Consider the following 11764-nt stretch of genomic DNA (forward strand, 5'->3'; position numbering starts at 1 on the left):
CGCTCGGTCCTGTACGCATCGGTAGCTGACGCTACACTAGAAGAAGTAGTGTCAGTGGCGAAGAGGCAGCGTACGGCCTGCGCGCCAAAGAGAACTGATTGTCTTATTTTTCTGTTTTTACAGGTAAGCTGGGTGGTTGATAATATAAACAGATGTTATAAAGGTGACAGACAGCAGTGGCGATTAATGATAAATGTCTTGTGTGTGGCGAATGTTAAGCTAAAGAGCTAATTTCCAAGTTGGTCCAGTTGTTAGCCTGTGCCGATCCAAGTGTTAGACTGTACCGAAACTCTGTGAGCTCGGTGCAGGTGTATTTTTGGGTTAAAGCCACAAGATATATATTTTGCACAATAAGAGAAAGTGTGAATTGCTTTATGTTTAGTTCATGAAGAGTGAATGCTATAGAAATATGTTAAGAAAAACATTTATTTGAAAGAGATCTAGTTTATTAAATACAGTTAAGAAGACAGGTTCATAAATAGATTAAAACAGTAGTAAAAACAAGATAAAACTGTAATGAGTTCACTATGTTGTTCATGTGTATAGTAAAATGTATTTGTGTGATTTAACCAGTTTACAAAGGTGGTGCATGTGAATGTGAAACTGTATAAGTTACTTGTATAAAGTAATGTCAGCTACACTAGAAGAAGTAGTGTCAGTGGCGAAGAGGCAGCGTACGGCCTGCGCGCCAAAGAGAACTGATTGTCTTATTTTTCTGTTTTTACAGTTTTCTGTAAAAATAAATATGTTGCACGGGAGATGAGTTGGCCCATCATTTCAACAGTGTAACACATGCGTCACACTGTGCGCCACATTATTGTTTCGGTGAAATGAATTTCTACAATACTGTTACTGTTAATTCTACTCTCTGCAGTGTTTAAACGCATACATATACACACAGTTACTGTCCCTCCACACATACGACTCGGTTCTGCTTCTATATCCCAGCTTTGTTTACTTTTTCCCACCGAGGCTTCTAGACTTCTGATTGGCCAACATTTCTGCACGGTTAGGAATCTAGCGCCACCTGCTGCTTTGGCATGTTCATAGCAGCGTTTTCCTTCATTTCTGCCTTTATGTGTGGACGGGATTCTTTTTTAAAACGAAAACGGAAAATCTCCGTTTTCAAAAATACCCGTGTACGTGCGGACGTAGCCTCAGTCTCTGACTGGAAGCGCTAATTCGTCATTCGGCTTTTATCAGACTAAAGTAACTGTTAAAACTGTTTGAAAAGCTCAGCTATACAACAAGGAGAGATTGAGAATTTCCTTTTAGTTCTCAGTTTATTTGATATTGACAAAAGTTAGTCAGTTTTGTCTGTTCTTCTGTAAAACAAACTAAGATTTATTTTTAGAATTAATATTTTGTTTCTAAGTGGAATTGACAATTTAGTCTGTTTTGTTTGTTCTATTTTGAAACTTAAACGCTTTAGCGGCTGCCTTTTGTGTAGTTTGCAATATTTGCCTTTATTTATCTGAAAAAGTCTCATGTTTCTTTAGTACATCTACCCTGTTGAACTTATTATGGGAAATAAATATTTAAATAAAAACAAGCTGCTGATTATTTCACATTTTACTTGTGAGCAACGGCACATTTAAATCTTACAAATATAGTTATTTGGCTTATATCGTGATAGATATCGTTATCGCCTGAAATGAAAAAAACATATCGTGATATGAAAAAATCTCATATCACCCAGCTCTAGTATAGAGGGAGAGCAAGACAAAGAGAGAGAGAGAGTAGGTTATCTATTAATTAGAAGATGTCTGATTCCATCCCTGGCTCCTCCAAACTGCATGTTAAAGTATCCTTGGCTAAGAACACTGTGTTGCATCAGTGTGTGACCGTTAGACTAAAGGCCTTTACACACCAAGCGCGTTGCTTCGTCCTCAAGAAACACACAGTGAAAGCACTCAAGTTGGCATCAAGTGACAATGAGCTAGTTCTGATGTTTCTAAACAAGAAAAGGAACAAACGGAGAGAGGAAGCAGCAGCAGAGAGAATTTCATGGTTTGATCCAGGACTTGAAGCTGTATCATGACTACTTTCGTACATATTTCAGGAGGTCAGTGGAGCAGTGTGAGTTCCTCTTGGCAGAGTAGGGACCACATCTGAGGAGGCAGAGAAACATTTTCAGACAGTTGATTGACCTGGAGCCGGTGAATGTTTTGAGCTACGACCACACTGGTAGATAAATGCAGCGGTATGATTGGTCCGACCTGATCTAAAAAAAAACAAAGAAAACAAAACGCTTGATCTGAAAAATTATACGGGGCTAATGGACATGCAGATTTCAGTCCACAAAAACATTTATCTGTATAATATTTACTCATGGAAAACAATATATTCTAATTTCAGTTCTATATACTGAACATGAAAGATACTGGTAATAGGGAACATCTAATGTAAGAGCAATCAATCTTAAATAACAATTTTTTTTAAAAAAAAATACAAACTTCTGTGATAATTTTTGTTTTTTCACGATAACCTTTTACAATATACTGAACACAGTCACTTGGTACATTAAAATAAAGATTAAAGCATCTCTAAAGCAGTAGGGCTGTATAATATAAGTCTTGGAAATTGCTCATTTGATAATAAGAGAGTAATGGTTGCTTTTGCTATAATAAAATATACTTATATACTCGCTGGTAAGAAAACAAAAGTAGCAGGCTGGGGAATACATGCAGACACGAAGCGCTTCCAGCAGCTCAGATGGATACTTGTTAAAGCCATAGGTCAGTCTTCCTCCAACTAAGTATAGTTCTCACAATCATTAACAACAGGTCGCAAAAATACCTGAGGAACTTTATCTGCAGGACTCATGAATATTGGAGAAGAGCTGCAATTGCTGACCCCTCTCTTGCCCACACTGAAGGCCAGTATGGATAAACACGATGGGCTACTCTGGAGCTAAACTCTTGGGAAAAAACACAAGCCTTCTGAGTATCACAGGGTTATATAATCATAGCCTTAAATAATCTTAAATAGTTATTAAGTAGGGTTTTTTTTCCTAATTTACATCTGATGGTGTCAGATGTGTCAGTTGTATGCATTGTTTTTATCTTGTGGCTTCATCTTCATATCAAAAATCTAAAATTAAATGAAATCTAAAGTTTCAGTAAATTTTTATAGAAACTAGCAATTCATAACAGTCAGCTCAAGCCAATTAACAGTGTAATGTGAAATGCTGGGCTATGTTAATTTGAACACTGTTGGTCAAGTTTAGACTAACCAGCTGTTGAGCACCAGCACATCTGCACAAATATCACAATTTTTTCCACACACATGTACAACTGGTGTATATGTAACACATGTCCACGAGGGGATAGAAATAGATCAAACCATGGCTTGTCATAGCGGCAGTTATTCTTAATAATAAGAGGTGTTAGAGCTGGAAGAGACGACAGGTGTAGAAGAGAGGCGACTACAGGAGAGGTATAAAAAACGCATAAGGGTTGTGACAGAGCATGTGGGAGGAAGACGTTAAAAGATAAAGTCAAGAAACTCGGAGAAGAACTCGTTTGGCTCTGAGTGGAAAAATGAACTGAAGAACAGACAGCACTGAGCAGGAGAGAATTATGGTATATGATATATTTTTGTACGGCTTGAAAAGCGATGGATAATTGGTAGTTAAAATAAAATAAAATAAATGAATAAACAGATCATGCACATGCATGCATATTTGGAAAGGGTTTATATTTATTTGTTGGTTTGTTTCTAATTTATAATGATAGCGGAGTACCTGCAAAGATTGGACTGAATCTATGGACCCATCTATCTAGAGCAGGGGTGGGTAATCCATTTTCCCAATGGGGCCACATGAGAAACTGGGACTGTTGTGGAGGACCGCACCAGTAAGTTGAACTCAATTCTGCTCTATATTAATTTTACCTCTTTATAAGCTTGTGGCCCCTTGGGAAAATTAGCTGCCCACTACAATCTACAGAGATAGACAGACAGTGTAGTTGCTGATGCTTCAGACCAGTGCTGGATTCAGATGTTCTGGTTTGGTGGCAGTTTATAGATCTGTTCTGCTAATTAAGACTGTTAGCTAAAACTAGCATGGGTGCCCTAATCCTAAGTTATGTTACCGCTGCCTTTGTGCTGGCCTCAAGTCACAAACGCACCTAAGTCATATAATTAAAATGAAGGAACACATGGGCATGTAGAACATAACCTAACACATCTTCTTCCAAGGTTTCTTTTAAATGCAAGAAAGAAAAAAATGGCATGCATGCTTGTTAGCTAGTAAAGCTAGTAGTATTTTTTTAATCATTTAGATTTTTAAAAAAACAGTGAATTTATTGCCACAGAGCTTTAAGTTTTAACCCAATTTTTTTAAATGAAAAAACTTCATCCCCAAACCCAGCAGACAACTTTTCAAGCTGATTTGCCTAGTCAGTTTGTTTACTTTGGGCTTTCTGTTCTCTTGCAAAATGTCTGCAGAGGATGTGTCAAGAAAGCCCCGGGCAGGCTGCCAGCTTACCTGCAGAAACTGTCTTCTTTTCCATAGAAATAAAAATAAATAGCCACCATGTCCACGTAAATGCATTGGTTTTGTGATGGATATCTCCCCCAGCTCCACTCTGTCGACCTTCACACTTAACCTTAGCTTCTTCTGCTTTTTAGCATCCCAGCAAGAAAACCCATGCCAAGCTCAGCCACGCATATCAGCAACATTACAAACACACAGGCAAGGTGAACACACATGCACACTGTGGAAGCGCACGGGCATATGCATAAAAGACACACAGGAAACAAAGGTAGCCAAGCATGACAGATGCGCGACGACGGGTCTGACTTGATTTCTCTCTCTTGGACATGAAGCACTATATGGCACTGAAAAAAGAAACAGATACATGAATGTATTTAATAAGTTACACAGCCTTGTCTGACAACATCACGGCTGAAGGGAGGCAAAGTGGAACCACAACTGTTGAATATTTCACAAAGCAAAGTGTAAAAGTCAAAAAAGATAAAGACACGCCCAGCGAAGATTGGCATGACAGCAGAGTCTTGTATTTTTGAAATCGGTTAACTAAGCAAAATAGGGAGAGCAAATGAAAGACAGAGGGATGCGAGGCAGAGGGAGCTAGCACACGCTATTTGCTAACTTGGTGAAACAAAAGTCCACTTTTCAGGCCGATGACAGGAAATCGATGAGGAGAACAGGAGAAAATATGATAACATGACAGAACACAAAGAGAGCACATACTGAGGCTGGACACAGAGGTAATGAAATACACAAACACTTACATGGACACACAAACAGGCGCAGGCACACACACAAACACAGATTTTAAAGGTCATCAGCAAGTCTGACTACCCAGAAGACAGCTGACAATCAATAAAAGAAAAAAAGACAATGAAGCAATAAGCAAGAAGGCTGTTATTTGAATTCCCCCCCCCCCCCCCCCTTTTTGGAGTATTTTGTTCCCTTAGAGACGAGAAAACTTGGTGGTTTCAGCTGACCTTCAAATGGCATCAACAGTACAAGTAAAATTGGATTGGAAGACATTTCATTACACTTTTTTTCATCTTTTGGTGCAAACATGAAAGGATTGTCACAATGACATTAAAAGTATAAACTATCAGCACGGGAATCATAATTTTTTGCTTTGGATTTTCAAATTTTGCACACTCGCGCCCCCCCCCCTCGAAATCCTGTAAAAATTGCATTTGGCATTATCTCCAGCTTCCCGTCGTCTGATCTAAGATTTTATCCCGAGTCCTGCAGCTGTGCTGACTTCTGAAGAACATTTAAATCTATTTGTCCTGAAGAAGATGTATCTCTCTCCACCGACGCTACTGTCAGCCTGAGAAATACCCAGAGTGTTTGTGCACGTGTGTGCTACTCTCCATGTTAAAGAGGCATTCATATCAAGTCTGGCAGCGCTCCGTGAAATGAGAGCTCTCATCCATTCTGAGTGATACTTAATGAAAGTAAAATGGGTTTACACAAGTGTGTGTTTTCCCATGAAAGTGTCTCTGTATGGGATTATGTACATGCGGGGATCAGCTGCTGTCACTAAACCCTAAACAGTGTATGTTCCCGTCGAATTAATGGGGTTTGCAGTTTGTAGTGTTTTGATGTGGTAATTTTGCTGGGCTGAACACACCTTTAATGCTTCCAAGATACAAAAAGGCCAAGAGGTATCCTGGGGAGTCTCTCAAGGACGCATCTCAAGGAAGCAGCACAGAAATATTATTAGTATGTAGCTGATATTTCACCCTGAGCGGCGAGGATAATGTAGGTATCTCCGAGGGATTAGAACCTTCTGCTACAGCTGGTGGCAAACTCTTTTCTACCTCAGGGCGAGAGGAAGACGACTTTGCAGGTGCCGGCAACGTCTTGTGCGTTTGGGGAATAAACGTGGCGAATGCTCGAAAGCGTGGTTTTATCTAATTGTATTCACACAGTTTACACAAACGCATACGCGTGTGTACGCGTAAAGAAAATAATAAATGAGTGTGCTTAACCTCTGCATTTCTGGGAACACATCCTCAGCCTCCTCGTCGAGGGTAGGCAACACAAACGATGGTGGCTCTAGTAGTCAAGCAGAAAATCACGCAGTTACTGGGGTGTCATAGTTATGTGCGCGCACACACACAGAGGAAGCAGGCTTTCTCTAGGGACAGTCACGTCTCTCCGCTTGTTAATCTATCTCCATTAGCCACAAGTGATAGGTTCTGATTAATAGGGCCACAGTCTATAAACGCACACACAAACAAACACTTGGAAATACTGACATAAAGTCTTATTAGCTCAGCGATGCCATCAACATTACAATCACGATGATGTATTATTGTTCTGTGACAAACTAAAATACTGTGTGTACAATATAGGTATGCGCTCATTATTATCATTACTACCTTTTTATCCCTGCAGTCGCGTTTCGGTTGAATGAGAAGAAAAGTGAATTTACTGTAATTTTTTAAGGCATTTTATTCATTTTTTAATTTCTTTCATAATTACATTCATCTTTCCTGGAGCATTAAATAAATACAATTTATAAGTGGCGTGTAGATGCTTTTTGTGATTTTTAAACATTTTTTAGTTTTATTGAGCTCGTGTCTTACTGTTGCGGTCGATATACTATCATGAGCCCTCTTTTTTATAACAAATAACTAAATAAAAGTAAATGAATGACCAGGTGTGTAACACTATGTGACGGAACTGTGTGAGACAGCAATTTTAAGGTTGTTTACAACCCACGGGATAACTTGAAAAGAAACTCAAAACCCCTGATTGACTGCAAAAGACCTTCAGGAAGATATATCAGACTCTGTTCTTCTGTGCTGCAGCACTTGCACAAGCATAACCTTCAGGGGAGAATCATTAGAAGAAAACTTCACTGTGTCCTCAACACAAAATTCAGCCTTAGAGCAAATGAACATCTAAAATCACCCAATGCAACGCAGAAACAAGCTCTGTGAATGGATTAAAAGAAAACTGAAGTAAAAGAAAAACAAACTTTTGGTTTTTTGGTCACATTGAGCAAAGGCACAGTAGGTTTGGAGTAAAAAAAAAAAAAGGGTGCACATTTTAATAAAAGAACACTTGTCCATCTGTTAAGCATGGGGGTGGATCGACCGTGGCTCGGACTTGCTTTGCAGCCAACGGCTCAGAGAACATTGCAGTGGTGGAGGAAATATTTAATTCAGTTAAATAGCACCAAATTTTTCAAGCAAACATCATATCAAAGATTTAAAAATAATAATAAAAGAAGAAGAAGAAGCGGAGAGGCTTCTTCAGCAGGATAAAGATCCAAAACACGCCTCAAAATCAACAATGGACTACTTCAATAGGTGGGAGCTAAAAGGCTTGCCCGTAGCCGTAACCGTCTTCTGACCTAAACTTCATTGAAAATCTGTGGATAGACTTCAAAAGAGCAGCGCACACAAGACAGCCCGAGAATCTCAGAGAACTAGAAACCTTCTGCAGGAGGAAAAATTGGTGAAATTCACCCAAACGAGAACTCAACGACTCTTAGATGACTACAAAAAATGCTTACAAGCTGTGATAGCTGTCAAATGCAGCGCTGACTTTTTTTTGCTGAGAGCACTTTTCTGTCTTTTTTTTATTATTATTTTGAAACTGTAAAAGATGTAAATTTAAAAAAAAAAAAGGAGTCTTGCTTAAAATATTAAAGCAATGTGTCATCTTTAACATTTTGCCTTTTGGAAATCAGGTCATCTGTTACTCGCTTACCTATTCAGATTTTTCCATCTGGGGCACCGTTGTGTACAGTGCGTGCATTTAAAAAAAAGTCACTTATAAATAATTACAAATATTCTACATCATGAGTTATGTTGACATAAGCAGGCCATGTGCTGTGACTATCTATCTATCTATCTATCTATCTATCTATCTATCTATCCACTTCCCCCATCTCTCTCTCTTGCCCATATACTCAACAGCAGATCCAGCTAAGCCTGTCTCAGTCCACCTTTCATTATATAACCAGAAATAGATTTGAGTCAAGAGTTTTTCACTCAGAGAGCCCACAAACCGAGCTTCTCCACTCACTGTGACACAGCCTCAAGAAACAGCAATTTCCTTTCTGCTCATGTCCAGTTCCATTTAATCCACATTTGTTCCCCCAGTTGACTTGCATGTGCTATCCTATATGTGGCATGTGTTCGCACACGCGCTCAAGGACACAGATGGATGCGCAGGGACTAGCGCACCTACATGAGACATCAGCGTATCATTTCCCTCATGATTTTGAATGGCAGGGTTGAGTAGGAACATTGAACCAGATGCTCTTTAATCCTGTAATGAGAAAACCAGCCAACCACACATGCAGCAGGCATACACACGCATGCATACACACGCACGCGCAGAGTCAATAATCTGTTAGACACAATGCTGCTCTTTTAATCCCGATCCCTCTTTCCCGCATAACGACGATACCGAGACTCCCTCTCCTCTGTTGCATCTAATCATTTATCTGTTTATCTGACTACTCACACTGAGAAACACAGATTGCTTTGTGTAGCCGTCTGTTCCGTTCTAACAGGCCGAGAGCAGCACTGACAGGCTGGCGAGCAGAGAGACAGACAGATGTGCAGAAAGATGGAAGCGCACCAATCAGTGAGTCCAGTCATACTTAGCAGACAGGATTAAGTTTGGTTGAGGACATTTTACATTATGTGCATGTTTTTTTTTTTAATTAAAAAAACAAAACACATGTACATCCTTACATGTATGGGTGTGTCTGCAACTGTAACCAAGAAAACTGCAACCTGACAAACAAACAGACTCTGGTAACCAGGCAACTGATTCACTTCTAAATCTTTTAAAACCTCAGACACCATTGTCGTTGTTTTAGAAAGTGCACACACACAAACACACACACACACACGTGTGGATGCACACTGACACACACACACACAAAGTGTGCAGTATACTTAGAATATAAACACACGTTTTCTGAGCCGCACAAACTTTGAAACGTATTCTTCCGAGATGTGCTGGCATCCAGGAATAGATGACAGCGAGAGCACATCACACGCTTTGTTTAGGCCTAACGATTGAGACGGGTGAGGCAGTGGAAGGATAGATAGATGGATAGACAGATACCGTGTATATTCTAAGCAAATGGGGGGACAGGGGGACAGAGGAAGGGGGTGAGAAAAGGGAGGTAATCACAGTTCCACCCAAACAGATCTTTTCTGTAACTGTGCCTCGGCTAAAAATCGATAGCTCTTCTGCTTCTCTCTCGCTCTCTGTCACCAGAGCTGCCCAGAACAAACTTCAACACGCATATACTTGCAAATTGTTGACAGAGACAGATAAGGCACACACACACATGCGTACACTGCAGATGATGCACAGATCACATTAACATGCTCACACACAGTCATGCCTGTGGGCCAGCCAACTGCCACCAGATAATATTAATAATATTAGTGTTTAAACCCGCCACACACTATCTTCTGGTTTCTTTTTTGTTTCCCCATCTTTTCCCCATCCTAAACACACACACATATAAACATTTATCATACATGTCTAAGGCTCACACATGCTTAGTTGTTCTGTTTGCACATGAATGCTTCACATCCAGAGGCAGTGGAGGGAGCCACTATGAAAATGAGTCATTTTGTTTTATGTTTCCCTAAACATCCATTTTTTATACACATTTATCAAAAAACAAAAAAAATGCACCTCTGTCTGTCTCTAGCTATTCCTTTGGACATACTCCAATGTGTATGTGTTGTGTATATGCGACAGGATAATGGCTTGTTTGTTTATTTGCCGTTTGACACCGGTCCGCCCTCTCCTATTGATTAGTGCTCCTGCCTCTCTCTTTAGATCTCCTCCCAGTTGGCTGGTTATGAAAACACTATTGTTGGAGAGACAAGTACTTTGCCTAAAGGCTTCAGATGCTCTGTGCTGTGATTTCACAGGTGGACATAGCAAGGCATATCCTATATCCACGGGTGGAATCGACCACTAAGCACCAATTGTGCCTCCGCTGAACCAGTGGTTAATGCCTCTTTGTCGCTAACATTAGCGAGCACTTTTTTAGTATTTTATTGATGTGTCTGTTTCATTTTCATTCCCTTTATGTACGCGTTCCCATGTACATCCTGACAACCACTCAGAGAGATGTGGTGTTAAGTCTGATGTCTGTAGCCTGGTTGAGTAAGTGATATATTGCAACTTGTCTCATGAGTCTAAAACAAAGTATCCCCAGCGCTGCCAATAAATCTATGGAAACCATTAGCTGGTGGCTTGGGACTCAACCTCATCATTTTGAGACGTGCATACACTCTCTTTCTTCACGCGCTTTCTCCACACGCACACACACAAACACACACACACTTTCAACCCTGTACCGATTCCAGATTCTTCCATTGTACCTTATGTTACTCAAAGCCCTTGCTTTCAGCAATAGATTCTGGCTAATCTCTTTACAGCCTTAACTCTTTTTTATCTGTGCCCACCATATAAACCCAGGTATTCACACAGTGGAGCAGGTGAATCACAAATTTGGGAGATATTTATCCACCTTGTGTGTTACTTATTACTTCTATCTAGATGAAAATTTGAATGTAAATCTAATGAGAAATGCTGGATAAACAAGTCTTTACTTTCCTGTTTCATCCATTCACTCCTCCTTAATTCTATTTGCCCTCCACCCTAGCCTCTTCCAGTCTATAGCTGCTCTTGTTCTCTCACTCCTATCAGACACCCTTCCATCTATTTTCTCACAGCCCTTACCTCTCTAGTCCTGCTGCCTCCCTTCATCCATTGAGGAGAAAGATCCTATCTGTTCACCCCACCCCACCCCTGCATCCCTGTCCTCTTGACCCACGTGAAGGACAAAGCAGGCCAAGCCAGCAAACTTGGCTAAGGCCTAAACACTTAAAAATAATCCCCTTTTGTTCTTTGTCCTTCCTTGAAACATGCCTGCACTAGACATTTTTTCCTGTCGCCTAAACTCTTTGTGCACCTCTGGGGTCTCATTTTTGCGAGTCATTAACATGTATTACTGTCTCCTTTGCCTCTAGCTTCTAGTCAAACTCATCCCCTGAACTCTATATCTATCTATCACAGCTCCATAAAAAAAAAAAAAAAACAGCATCGTCAAACACTCTGCAGAGGGTCACTTTAACATAAAATGAGAGGGTAAAAATAAGTCCAAAGCTCACTAATTTTTGTGAGAGGAATAGGAAAAGGGATGAGGTAATGAGTGGAACAAGAGCAGTCATGACTGCAATTGGTGGAAACCAGCACTGATTGCATAGCTGG

Source organism: Mchenga conophoros, linkage group LG6 (genome assembly GCF_057382185.1).
Source record: "Mchenga conophoros isolate Kocher_MC1m ecotype Shallow Benthic linkage group LG6, M_conophoros_male_GT1.1, whole genome shotgun sequence".
In the NCBI taxonomy this organism is placed as follows: domain Eukaryota; kingdom Metazoa; phylum Chordata; class Actinopteri; order Cichliformes; family Cichlidae; genus Mchenga; species Mchenga conophoros.